The sequence below is a fragment of the Bidens hawaiensis genome, unplaced genomic scaffold (genome assembly GCF_021521415.1).
Source record: "Bidens hawaiensis isolate Kalapana, Puna unplaced genomic scaffold, B.hawaiensis_p1.1 tig00004599_1, whole genome shotgun sequence".
NCBI lineage: Eukaryota > Viridiplantae > Streptophyta > Magnoliopsida > Asterales > Asteraceae > Bidens > Bidens hawaiensis.
In genome coordinates this window covers 208,058-222,981 of record NW_027491280.1, presented here as the reverse complement: position 1 = coordinate 222,981, position 14,924 = coordinate 208,058, and the positions used below count along the sequence as shown (strand labels likewise).

The 14,924-nt window shown below is 39.9% G+C and overlaps 1 pseudogene; it reads right to left on the bottom strand.

Moving 5' to 3' along the window:
* Window positions 1-683: 683 nt before the first annotated feature.
* Window positions 684-1,522, bottom strand: LOC143627114 (21 kDa protein pseudogene; annotated as a pseudogene).
* Between the last annotated feature and the right edge of the window lie 13,402 nt (window positions 1,523-14,924).

Here is a 14,924-nt window from a genome sequence, read left to right as displayed (position 1 = left end):
TTATTTTCGTCTATAGAGTTTCATTTTCGTTGTAAGTTTCGTCTTTCTCGCTAACGCTAACATGTATATTTTGCACTGCAACAGGAGATTTTAACCAACCACGAGGACGAAAATGTATCTCTATGAACGGAAATAACAAATTTAAAACTTTTGAACTAAAATAACAAATTTTAACAAGCCTCACGTACGAAAACCGCGGTTCTTAAAGAAAACACGTTAGGTTTGTATAAAAGATTACATGGCTAATTAAATATTTTATATAATATTAAAATTATTCGTTTTATCTGGGAATAACTTTTAATAAAATGCTGGATCAAACACTAGATGGTACATCAAAAGTAGTAATTCTTTATCTTCATATAAAATGGAAATGCATGGCAAGGCCAATAGGACATGTCCCACAACATTATTGTTTCAAAACGACAAAAATGTATGGTCATAGGAACATAACCTACCGATTTATTTAATGCTTCTAAATATAGTGTATTATTCATTATTGTATTTTATATATGGAATTTCACATTTAAGAAAACAACGTGCATGATTAAATATTTATTCACAAGAGAATAAGATAATAAAATTGATGGTGACTTCATGATCACTTTTAAACTTAAGTTACCACATAAAAATAAACTCTGTCCTTATATACACATGTTTTAATTACGCTACGCACAACGCGTGTAAAAAAAACCCAAACATGTTTGGTAACTATTTGATAAGATCTATGATGATCAAATGATAGTAATATTATTGATAACATTTGAGAAAAAAACATAAACTTAACTATAAATTCGTCGACCCTTGAAATAGCTGATCACCGTTTGCATAGCTGTTAACAAAAGCAAGGGCGATGCTAGCCAAGTGCGCAAACTTTAAGACTTGTTTACGAACCATGGTCTTGACTTCTCCATTGGTACGTATGTCTGAAAAACCATCTAGGCATGTATCGTCATCTGTCTCTGCAGCACTGACCCATGTTTCTATACTGTTCATGTTAAACAAGAAATTGGGTCCAGATCGGACTTTACCCATTTCCACCATGGACTTGTGGAGCTGATAAGTCGAGTCATCAATCTCCTCAAAGCAATCTTGTATCGCACCAAGTTCCCTTTTGGTTAACTTGTGTGTTTTCGAGTAAGCCCTCAGTGTTCTCAAAGTGGACCGTGTCTTGCTAAGGGTTGTGGCTAAAGCGGTTTGTGCCAAGAGTCTCGGGCTGGTCCCGATCCTGGTAGAGAACCGCGAGAGGTACAAATAACAAAGCTCAGGGTACAATGTTGTGTTGCATGATTTGTGGATGAATTGAGTGTTGGATCTTGTTGGACTTATGGCTAGAGTGAATATGAGCAATGTTAAGATTGCCTGCCACATCTCTTTCTCTCTCTCTAGAAGAATGATGATAAGATAGGAATAGGTTCCAATATATGGGCAAAGATTGATAAATTATGAAAAGATTGAATTTTATGTCGCCATCCAACGTTGTATACTTGTGATACAATATTAAACTTCTAATTGGATGCATGCTTTGGTTCAAATAAGGTTTTATTATATGGTTTGGTTCTATAATCATAAAATTTAATGGACTGTCTTCTTATATTAAGCATATTTAGGTGTACCAAATTACTAATTAATATGCATTTTCGATTCAACAAATAATAACAAGCCACCGATTGTAATACTAAATATGGGTTAACGATTTTTAGTAAAAGTTTCTTTGATAAGAATAACGAGTTTTTTATCCGCATGTACATGTTTGGGTGCGCGGGTTGTAGAAAATGAAAACATATACCAATACTGGCACATTGTTTGGTTAGTATTGGTTTGGCATATATTATTATTGGTAGGGTGCCAACAATCTATATGTTTATGACACACAAAAAAAATACATTATATTGAACACAACCCGTACAATAAAAAAAAGTTTGTTTAGTATAAATTTATTACACAAAAGTTGTCCAATCTAACTGAAAAAAATAAAGTCGTGTAACCCAAACAATAAAATCGTGTTTTACATCGACCGGAAAGATAAAGAAACAAAATATTGATATTGGTTTGGAATAGCGAAACTGGTACTGATGTTAGTTTGGTTGTTCTGTTAATGACGGTACATGTACAACATCGCCACTCGATACAGTCTACAATACAATGTATATGTATACTAAAAAAAGTCATATTCATGGTGACACATGCGTATTATTAGAAGAAAACCAACCGATTCTAAAAAAATCTATTTCAAACCGGTCAAAACTTTGAGAGAGAGAGAAAAAAAGACAACAACGTATTCGTTTTTTTAAGATAACACACGGGTTATTAGAGAACACCCAATAACTAAATAATTAAATAGGTTAAAAATGTATATTATTACATTAATAATGAATACCTGTGTTTTATGAGTGCAACAATTCGCAGAATAACTAGTAAATACAAACAATACAACAATTATTATTACATTAATAATAACTAATAATTACCAGTAATACTTTCTTCCACTAGTCCGCGACTAACGGAGTACTACGGTCCTAGCTCTACGCACCCAACACGCATCGCCCGAAGAACGAACTTGTTCCAGTCACTTCTTCATGGCCATTCCAGAAGTGGGTCATCGATGTGACAGACTCATTTCCCACAGCAGCAGGGAACGTTCAGTTCCTAGTGGTAGCCATCGACTACTTCACCAAGTGGATAGAAGCAAAACCCTTAGCCCAAACAACCGCAAAACATATCAAAAAATTTATTTGGGAATTTATTATTTGTCGTTTTGGACTTCCACAGAATTTGGTGAGCGATAACGGCACCAACTTTGCTGACCAGAAGCTACAAAAGTGGCTGAAAGAACTTCAAATCACCCACACCTTTACCTCAGTGGCACACCCGTAGGGTAATGGTGAGGTGGAAAGAGCAAACAAGAGCATCGTCGACGGCATAAAGAAAAGACTCTTAGAGCATAGATCCGGCTGGGTGGACGAAGTTCCACACGTCCTTTGGGCGAACAGAACGCTAAAAAAGGCAAGCACGGGCGAAACCCCGTTCAGCCTCACCTGTGGCACTGAAGCCATGGTTCCAGTCGATATCGGTCTACCCTCACCAAGAGTCATAACTCAACCAGAAGACAATGATGCGGAAAGACGGTTAGACCTTATGCTAACCGAATAACGCAGAGACTTAGCCGCAACGCGTGAAGAGAACTACAAGCGACAAATGCGAAAGTACTACAACACGCGGGTAAAACTCTGCAACTTCAATGTCGGAGACTACATACTGCGTAACAACGAGGCTTCGAACCAATTGCGCCCAGGAAAGCTGGCCCCGGTCTGGGAGGGGCCATACATTATTAAAGAATTTTGGGAAAGGGCGCATACCGGCTCGAAAGGCTCGATGGCACCCCCATCCCAAGAACATGGAATGGAGCTCAATTACGCAGATGTTACATGTAAATCAATTCCAAACTTGTAAAGAAAAGGCCTAGAGCCACTTCTAATGGAAATGATTCTCCTTATCACATTGTGTTGATAGCCTTACCTTTATACTTATGAACTGACCACACTGATATGCCGGTATTCACCGCATAAATAAGTGAGGAAGTAAGTCGTTGCGTGTAGAAAGCGACATAACCCGCATAAACACAAAAACAGTAAATATTTCTAAGGGGAAGATGAGGAAAACCTTCACGCAGGTCAGATATAGGTAAAGTTTGGTCATCCTACTAAGTGAAAGTGACGGTCCTACCCGCACAATCATGATAGAGGAAACAGAACATTAACCTATCATCTGACACGCGTCGAAAGGTTAACTTATTCAAAACACTTAGAAAATTGCTAAGTTAAACTAAAATATGCATGAGCAAATCATATAATGTTTACAAGGCAAGGCGTTAACAAAACATTTATATTCACAACAAAAATTCAAACATTACAAAATGGCTAGGTATTTACCCGCCTATAAAAATACAAATCTACCCAAACGGTTGGAAGGGATCTCAAGGTTCAAGCTTCGGGACCACTCCCTCCAAACCCACTTGAACCCGCACCATCAGTTGGCTGCGGCGGTTCAAGGAAAGCTTTGAGAACAGCTAGCCCGTCATCAGCAGCAGCAATTTCATTCACCTTCTCCACAACCGGATGCGGGAAGACAGCATACTGGTTCACAGCTTGGTCGTAGGCAGCTTCAGTGTCAACATCGTGTAAAGGAAAGTTGGAAGGCGGGATGCCCTTCTCTGCAAATCCTAGACCAAGCAGGAAACCAGCTTTCTCCCCATCCTCATGAGAAGCGTTGAGGGCTGCACTCATGGCATCGTCATAAGATGTGTTCGCGAAAATCCGATGCACAACCAACAAATATATATATATAAGAAACTTTAAGTATAAAGAAGCGTAAAGCAAAGAACTTATGGAACTATGCGTACCTGCGGCAACGCTTCTCGTAGAAGCCATCCCTTATTGGTCAGAGCTTCTTGAAGGGTAGCTTGAGCTTGATCGCGGGCGCGTTCGGCTTCATTCTTGTTGAGGTTGGCAAGCAACACATCCTTGGCAGCAGCCTCTTCAACGCCCTTAAGCTTGCGCTCAGTGCGATCAAGCATACCCTTCTGATCCAAGAGCTCTTGCAGCTTCTTGGCATCTTCTAAAGCCAAAGCATCATGAGCCTGCTGAAGCTTCTCTAGTTTGGCTTTAAGCTCTTCGTTCTCAGCGCGTAGAGGCTCAGCAACGGCTTCAGCTTTGGTGGCCCTTTCGGTCGCATTACGCGCAGTTTCCTTGGCCAACCTAAGCTGTTCGTTAACAGCTTAGGTAGCCTTGGAACGGGCCTCATGCCTAGCCTGGATCTCGACCTCAAGGTCCTTGAAGGCCTTCTCCTTCTCCGCAGCGGTGGCAGCAAGCTTCTTATTCTCCTCCTGCAGTGATCGCACTTGAGCCACTTCCAGGCTACGCGCAGTCTTTAACTTGTCGTTTTCACGACAAAGTAACTCGACACGCGGGTGCATCCTTGCGAGAAGGATTCGGAGCTCGTTGGACAACCTGCCCTCCTGTTAGCTAGCCATTGCCTCCCCCAACGCACCGCTTGGGGTGGCATGGCGCGCCCAGTCAACGCAGTCCGCAGTCGTCCGGAGGGTCGTTCCCCGGCGGATATTCCACCGTGGAGCATACACCTCATTGGAATCCGAAACTGCAAAAACAAAAAACAGTTAGGAAAAAAATGATAAGTATGAATAATAGGCCAAAGTAACCCCACGCACCTGTAGGGTCGATAACAGGCCGGTAGCTGCCAAACCCATCACCCGAACCTAAGGGATATCCATCCAAGAGGTCAAGGAGATGGGAAGAAAGCAAATATTGGACCCCCTCATCAACAGAGGTAAGTCTAGAGGTCCCAACCCCAAACATACCTGAAGAACCGGCCAAGGACGAGGCAGTCGCTGACACCGGATGGGGCACGGTAGAAGCCACTGTGGTAGAGACCATCGGAGATGAACTCATTTGAGATGAACTCATAACCGTGGTCGCCGCTGCGGAGGAGCTCGGAGAAAAAGTCACCGCCGGCCCAGTGAAGGATGTGGTAAAGATGGCACTGACGGCCGGCGGAGATGACGTCATAACTGGAACAGTTGCTTCAACAGTATGAGCAACTGAACCAGCACCGGAAACAGGCACAGCCGCCTGGGTCATCGCCTCGGATAGGTTGACCAAACCTATCGTCGTGGGTCCTGAACTGCTTCCTCCCGCACCGCTCTGGAAAGCGGATACGTCCACTCCTGCATAAAGAACAAAATATTAAAAACAACGGTGGAAAGAAATGCGGAAAAGGTACACAAAAAATATACTTACGGGTTTTCTTAATCTTGAAAGACCTGACAGGCGGAGACGAACCCGATGAAACTGGCCTCTTCACGCCAGTCACCGTCACAACGCTTGGTTGCTTGGAGGTGACAGCCGTCTCAACCTCCGAGACAATGGTCTCGCCACCACCAAGGTTTTCCGCCGCCTCCTCACTTTCAGTCTCGGAATCAGACTGATTTCCCAGGTCGACGACGGAAGTAACCTTCACCTTGCCCTTCACGCCAGCAGCCTTCTTCTTCCTCACAAAGAAAGGCCCATCTGCGGATCCCTCATCAGAAGATGACAAAATCAGAGGAATTCCAGCAGAAGTTTGAGCATGAAGAGGACGAGGATTAAAAAACTCCTTACCTGGCCGAGTGGCACTCAAAATTTCGTGGCCCGGCGGGTAGACCTCTACGAATCTATCCGTCGTTTGCTCCAGAATGGGCAACTCGTTCTCATCGAGATCACGAGTACCCAACCGTGCGGGACCACCAGTCTCCCGCGGATGCAAGAGCGACTGTAAGTCGTTCCCCTCTGAAATAAAAAAGATAATGTTAGAAGAAATACCCTAAACCAACACAAAAGACAGAGCATACCGTAAGGGAAATAGTTCAAACCGTATTCAAGGATGATGGGTATTTGCGGCGTCCCAGACCCAACATCCTTCCACACGCGGCTCATCCCGAGCATCACCATCCCAGACTCCGCGAAGCGATAGACCGGAGTCTGGATCTGGGAGATCTTGGCGAACCATTCCGCCTCCTGGTAATTGGAGGCGTGAAGGTTGGGGAGCGCCCGCCCATTCTTGAACATCATCGCGATGGGGACGACGCGAGCGGAGATGAAGAAAAACTCCCGCTTCCAAGAACGAAGACTACGCTCGGTAGCGCAGATCTTCAACCCCTTGATCCGAGTAACAAGGGTATACCAACCCTGGATGCACCTCCAGGTGTAGAAGGTCATTAGAAGGTCGACGCGGGGCTCGATGCCCAAAATACGGCACACCCATTCGAAATGGTGAACTTTAGGAATCGCCATTGGGTGCACCTCCGTCAAATGCACACCGTGTTTCTCCAAAACACGGTATACGAACTTCGTTAATGGGAATCTTAGATTCCCATATATGAAGAACGAGGCGTAAACCCCTATCTTGCCCTTTGGGGCATCGTACACCGTCTGATGGGGCTCCGGAAACTCTGGCTCGTACGGCTCCAGCATGAACTTCTTGACGATGTAATGATACACATCGACAGAAAGAGTACACTGGCACTCGCCAGCAGTACTCTTGTCGTCCTTATCGGACGTAGACGTCGGGTTCTCGAGGTAAACGTCAGACTCCTCGACGTTAACCTCAGGATCGTAAGTGGAAGAAGCCATTTTCTTTTCTAAGAAAGTTAAAAGAAAGCGGTTTCAGAAGAATGCTCGCCGGAAAAGATGAGTATTCGCCGGAAATCGCTTAAAAGGGAAAGAGTGAAGTGAAGGTAAGGGATGAGATGCACCCTCTACCCCCTTATATACTCATCGCAATGAATGCGATGAATTTAATACGGAGGAGAGAGAGAGAGCGCAGGTGCAATGAAACGGCGACACGTGGATAAAGCAAGCTGGCAACAGGTGTCAGAATGGCGCGTGACATGAAACTCGCGCCCACGCGCCTGAAAAAGCGTCCTGATTGACCACATGCTGTCACGTCGTCATAACTTCCTGCACGTCCTGAAACCGTCAGAAGACGCCAACGTCCCTTCAGCCATTTGGATTGTCCTTATCCTTTCACCAACTCTTCGAATTTCAGAAAGATTCAAAAAGATTCAAAAATAAGAGGAAATATACCCCCTTACCTTGGAAAACAAGAAACCGTAAGACAAGTGCGGGTACAGTGTTAATGCGAAACCCTTCACATACTTAGCACTTGCAGGGAATTGAAGCCAAGATACCTTGGAAAACAAGGAACCGTAAGACAAGTGCGGGTACAGTGTCAAGGCGAAACCCTTCACATACTTAGCACTTGCAGGGAATTGAAGCCAAGATACCTTGGAAAACAAGGAACCGTAAGACAAGTGCGGGTACAGTGTCAAGGCGAAACCCTTCACATACTCAACACTTGCAGGGAATTGAACCCAAGATGGATCTTATGGATCATGCTTGCGGAAAGGGAAATAACACCCACGCATTGCGGGAACGTTGAGGACTAGATTGTCTGAAGCTTCAAGGTGGAATTGGTTGTTTAACATAACTGATCACTATGTCTAAAACTACCAATACCCCGTGGAGAATCTATACAAGTGAAACACAACGCTCCCGACTTGCAGAGAGGTTACGCACCTACCCGCATCATACCCAAAGATCATGCAGAAAAAGTCGGGAATTTTCTGCAAGTGACATCAGGAAAACCGCGGGAAGAATCCCCACGGAAAACCTTAAAAAACGAAAACCCCCTTTTCAAAACCCCTTGCTTAAAGTCCAAAAGTTCACCTCACTTATTAAAAATTCATGAGAAGAACAATGGACTGGGGGGACTTGAAGAGGTAGGTCCTAGCAAAGCCCAGTTGGACCCGCAAGACTCACCTTAAAGAGGTACGTCTGCGCAAAGACCAACTGGATCCGCAGGACCCACCATGCTCAGAGAGATGAAGACCTTACATGCAGTAAGCCAGCTGTTCCCGCAGGAAAGCCTCCCTTGGTACAGTACCCTGCCTGTTCCCGCAGCTGTGGGTACAAACCAAGAAGGAAGGCTACCCGCACTAATAGTAAAGCTACACGCATAAGGCACTAACTCTTATACTTCAGCAATGTCACCTGAAGAAGGAATGAGCAGGGCGGGAATATTCCCGCCCAAAAGAGCCAATCCGTACGCTTCTAGAAGATTTTTTGTACTATACCTGCCAAGGTGTAGACAAATAGACAAGATCTGACAAAAGCAGCCCATGAACCAATCACAGGGTGACAGCTCACCGACAATAGTACGAGGAGGAGCACGCTCCAGTACAAAATGTCACTATCAGCCGCTGCCTACCCACCAACTCCCATCGTGGCACGAACGTAGCCCGTAGTTGGTGGAAAAGGAATATTATACAGCTGGCCGTACCTGCTTGGAAACCTACCTTCGGCTATAAATACTCCAACACCTTGGAACGGTATCATTATCTTATCTTCTCTCTAGCTATTTCTCTCAATATACACTTATATTCAGAGCAATCTAGTCTGATTCTCACGCCGGAGGGTGGTCACAAGGAGGAACCCCCCCCTTCTCAGTGACGAGCTCACGGTGTCTGTTTTGCAGGTCGAGAAGAATAACCATCTTTGCCGGACCTAACCCTCGTGGGAAACATCTACTTAACCCTAAGATTATCCTTAATCTGCCTGGGTCACTTAGTGTTTCTTCACATTTGTATTAGGAAAATTGGTTTTTATTGGTCCCAACTATTTCATTTTTGTCGGCGCTGGTCCCAACTTTCATTTTGGCTGGCAACGGTCCCAACTTTCACATACGTTTCTTCCACCAGTCCGCGACTAACGGAGTACTAACTCCGTTATGTCAATACTGACGTGTCCATCCAACTTGTCAAAAAAATATTACGTGGCAGCCAACGTGGATATTATGTCTGTTTATGTATATTACACTTAAGCACTAATCTCTCTCCCAACTTTCATTCACTCTCAAGCCCTAATTCTCAAAATCCCCAAATTGATCACACCTCAATAAGCAATCTCCTAGATTATACGAGCTTCATCCGCCGGGTATTCCTAAACCCATTCTCCTTCAGCTCAGCCTCTGTCATCGCATCCACCTCAATTGAACCCAAATCAGTGGTAATTGTGATCGGTTTGGTTCAGTTGTTGATTATGTGATCCATGGTTAAGCACGAGGCTCCGGGGTTGTTGTCGGATGCTGCGGAGACTAGAAGGAGTGGTTTTGATGGGCGTTTGGTGATGAGGAAGATGCGAAGAGAGGTTTGGGATGTGGGTTTGGTGTATTGGTAGTGTGTGAGGTCAAGTGAGTGGGGGGTTGTTGATATGGTGAAGTTCAGAGAGTGAGCCATTGATGGTGGTTCATGGAAGAACAATAGAGAGTTGAAGAAGACAACGAGGAGGTTGAGTACTGCTTGTTGTTGGAGAGGTTGAGTTTGACAAGTAGGCAGCCATGTCATTTGTTTTTGACAAGTTGGATGGACACATCAGCATTGACATAACGGAGTTAGTACTCCGTTAGTCGCGGACTAGTGGAAGAAACGTATGTGAAAGTTGGGACCGTTGCCAGCCAAAATGAAAGTTGGGACCAGCGCCGACAAAAATGAAATAGTTGGGACCAATAAAAACCAATTTTCCTAATACAAATGATAACAAATTAAAACTAAATTAAATGAATGGCAAGAAAGGAGGACCGTAAAGAGTGAGCACCTGGAAAAAAAATATTCGGTGATGAGAATTTATACTATGCACCACTCAGTATTCGGTGATGAAATAGTTGGGACCGTAGTACTCCGTTAGTCGCGGACTGGTGGAAGAAACGTATGTGAAAGTTGGGACCGTTGCCAGCCAAAATGAAAGTTGGGACCAGCGCCGACAAAAATGAAATAGTTGGGACCAATAAAAACCAATTTTCCTAATACAAATGATAACAAATTAAAACTAAATTAAATGAATGGCAAGAAAGGAGGACCGTAAAGAGTGAAAGTTGGGACCGTTGCCAGCCAAAATGAAAGTTGGGACCAGCGCCGACAAAAATGAAATAGTTGGGACCAATAAAAACCAATTTTCCTAATACAAATGATTACAAATTAAAACTAAATTAAATGAATGGCAAGAAAGGAGGACCGTAAAGAGTGAGCACCTGGAAAAAAAATATTCGGTGATGAGAATTGATACTATGCACCACTCAGTATTGATCAACTGAGCATCTGGCTATAAATCTTTTGGTATGTTTTGCCGGTCAATTATGAATAATACACGGACCCCGCACGGTTTTAGTAATTTTTTATACATATCCATCTAATAACATTCAAAGTATTATCATATAGTGACACGTAGGCGTAAAATATAATCAAAATAGAAATAAAATAATTGTTGTTGGGACCAATAAAAACCAATTTTCCTAATACAAATGATAACAAATTAAAACTAAATTAAATGAATGGCAAGAAAGGAGGACCGTAAAGAGTGAAAGTTGGGACCGTTGCCAGCCAAAATGAAAGTTGAGACCAGAGCCGACAAAAATGAAATAGTTGGGACCAATAAACACCAATTTTCCTAATACAAATGATAACAAATTAAAACTAAATTAAATGAATGGCAAGAAAGGAGGACCGTAAAGAGTGAGCACCTGGAAAAAAAATATTCGGTGATGAGAATTGATACTATGCACCACTCAGTATTGATCAACTGAGCATCTGGCTATAAATCTTTTGGTATGTTTTGCCGGTCAATTATGAATAATACACGGACCCCGCACGGTTTTAGTAATTTTTTATACATATCCATCTAATAACATTCAAAGTATTATTATATAGTGACACGTAGGCGTAAAATATAATCAAAATAGAAATAAAAGCTGCAAGAATCGTATAGGGTATTTATACATAATGCATTATAAATAATTACATCAAGAAACAATTATAAAGTCGTATTTTTACAGCAACAATAATACATGTATTTGATTTTCTTGTTCTCTAAATCCTAAATCGATGTATTCTAAAAAATAAGAAATTAATAACTTTTACTTTAATCAAATGTAGATAACTTATTCTTTAAAAGAAAGGTTTATTGGATTTTTATAATCCTTATTGAACAGTATTGACCGATAATAATCCTTATTTATTTTATTGCTACTAGCGGTCCCAAATTTAAAAAAATTGCCCCCTAATGGCGTTATACTTTTTCCGAATTTCAAATTAATGTTTTAGGGCTTTTGATCAGAATGAGGTTACGAATCGATTGATGTAAAAATATTAGCTCGAAACGGCGATCCAGACGACTTGATTTTGTTAATTGTAAGTTCAAACACTCGAATTGAATCATTATTTCATCGTTTTGGAGCACCGTTTCGAACTAAGTTTACATCAATTGACTCGTATCATCCTTCCGATCAAACACCCTAAAACATTAGTTTGAAATTCATAAAAAAGTATAATGTCGTTAAGTTCTTTTTAACCGGGGATCATTGGGGGCTAACTTTATTAAATTTGGGACTGTCTGTGGCGATAAAATGAACGAGATTATTATCATCCAATTCCATTCGATAAGGATTATTAAAATCTAGTAAATCTAAAAGAAATAATCTTGTAAATCTTACTATACTAATAAAAAAATAGTGAAGCTTAGGTGTCAATCCTACATTTCTCATAATTCATAATCTTCCATCTCATTCATTTAAGTTATCCATGGGTTATGAGTCAAGATCATTTTGTCAAGTGGGTTATAACTTATAATAGTGGAATTTTATTTATTATTGTATTAAGTGTCCTTTTCATACTCGAGATTTTACCAATTATGCAACTTCAATATTTTTTTATTTTCTTGCAAATCAACACCTGAAGTTTCTAAAGTCATGCTATTTTAGTATATTCGTTAACCCTGTTTGTTTTTTTTTTTTACTAAGTCTACATTAAATTAATTCAATAAGTTATTTTTATCATTTGACCAATCTCGTGTAATACACGGGTTCAAAAGCTAGTTCTCATGTAAACATAAAGAGGTATTTGATATCCTTTACAAAAACAATTAATTTTAGTAATCTTATCTTTAAGATAATAAAAAGGAAGGCCCATTAATACCATAGTAGGCCTAGTCGCCTAGACATTTCAAGATAACAACTCATTGTCCTTGCATTCCAATTAAATTGCATTCCAATTAAATTCAAGAGTGCCAAAAATATTTATTATGATTTCTCTCACTTTTTTTTAATCTTTTATTGGAATAACTATCGAAACCTGATAATAGCGTATGCAACTGTAGGTAACGAAATTGTGACATAGATTATTAGCCGAATAGTATAATCACTATCAAATAAACTTATTTGTGATTACACACAATATTTTGCATAGAGAATTAAATTTTGATTGTTTATGTAAATTGATGAAGATCCAGAGAGGAGGTACTGTGTTCTTTGTTCTATATCTATTCGATCGAGAGATTCATCAGAAGTCCCATATAGATTTCATGCATGGGATATTTTAACCAATGCTTATTAAAAACTAGACGGGTGCCCGTGCGATGCAGCGGAAAACACATAATTTGGTAATCACGTAACAGATTTATGGCCGTTTATTGTTTTATTTGAAACAGTGAAATCGTTTGTTGGTATATGTAGACTAATAATTCTTATTTTAAACTCAATTTATTATTGAAATCGGAACCAAATCGTTGGTAATGATTCAGTTTGGTTGGTTTCAATTTTCAACGGTTCCGTTTCAGTTTTCAACGATAAAATACCATTATTAACGATGTGGCTCACATTTTAATTCAAAACCATCAAAAGCGGACCACAAACACCTACACATAGAATGCTATTTTTATAAGTTACACAAACTATGGCAATATCATACTCAAATTAAAAAGAATAAAATCCTCGTTTTTATAGTGTAATTTTTTTAAAAAAATATTAACGTACGAAAAAGTTATGTCCGTTTAAAAATAACGGGGGAAGTTGAGTTAAAAGTGAAATTTAAAAGAGTAAATATATAAAAGATAGAGATTAAATTTGTAACTACTCTTTACATTTGCATGAAGTTGGTTAAAGTAGAGGGACTAAAACTGTAATTATATTGGTAAAATAAGAAATACACATGATATTTGTGTTTCAAATTAAAAGTTTTAACTAATTAAACTCTTAAAAGTATGCAGTGGTTAACTAACCACTTTAGTAAAATAGTTTCTAAAAATAAATAAATAAATAAATAAATAAAAATTAGGCTTAAGAGGTGTTATGTGTAATTTTTATGTTGGAGCATCAAACTAATTGGATGGAGTAAATAGCGCATGGGTATGATTTTTTATCTTTAATATGAGTATGATTTTTGTTATATAAAATTTAAAACAAAAATCATGCCATTGTGTCTTTTCGCACACCATTGTGCCTTTTCGCTTATCATTGTGTCTTTTTTCGTCATTGTGTCTTTTCGCACACCATTGTGTCTTTTCACTTATCATTGTGTTTTTTTCGTCATCGTGTCTTTTCGCACACCATTGTGTCTTTTTGCTTATCATTGTGTCTTTTTTCGTCATTGTGTCTTTTCGCACACCATTGTGTCTTTTCACTGATCATTGTGTCTTTTTTCGTCATTGTGTCTTTTCGCACAACATTGTGTCTTTTTGCTTACCATTGTGTCTTTTTTCGTCATTGTGTCTTTTCGCACACCATTGTGTCTTTTTGCTTATCATTGTGTCTTTTTTCGTCATTGTGTCTTTTCGACACCATTGTGTCTTGTTATCTAATACATAAAACACAATGCTTAATACATGTTACACAATAACTTGAAACGTAAAACAAAATGGTTAATACGTATAACACAATGACCTAAAACTAAGACACAATGGTGAATACGTATAACACAATGACCTAAAACGTAAGACACAATGGTGAATACGTATAACACAATGACTTGAAACGTAAAACACAATAGAAACAACACATTAATGACACAACGAACAACAAAAAATCACAATTAAAAAAACCCATTAATTTTTTTTTATTTTTATATAACAATATGATACTCATATTAAAGATAAAAAAACGCTTATTATTATGGTGAATTTTTTTTTAAAATAATGTCGTATGAAAAAGTTATGGGCATTTTAAAATGATGGGGGAATTGACATGTGCCTTGCATGTGGAGAGAGAAAGTCAACAAAGATGAGTTAAATTAATCTCAGTCATTCAAATCTAAGATAACTGAATTCCTTCTCATCCTTCTCATTTTTGTTGTACTTTGTATTTTAACTTAACCCATAAAGAAAGGATCAAATAAGAAGTTTGGTTTTCCTAAGAAGGCTATGAAGGAGGGTATTTTAGTCTACTACCTTAATTAAAACCCACTTAAATTTCAAAAACCCACTTAATTAAAACCCACTTAAATTTTCACTCATCTCCTACAACTACCACCACCCACCGCCACCACCTTG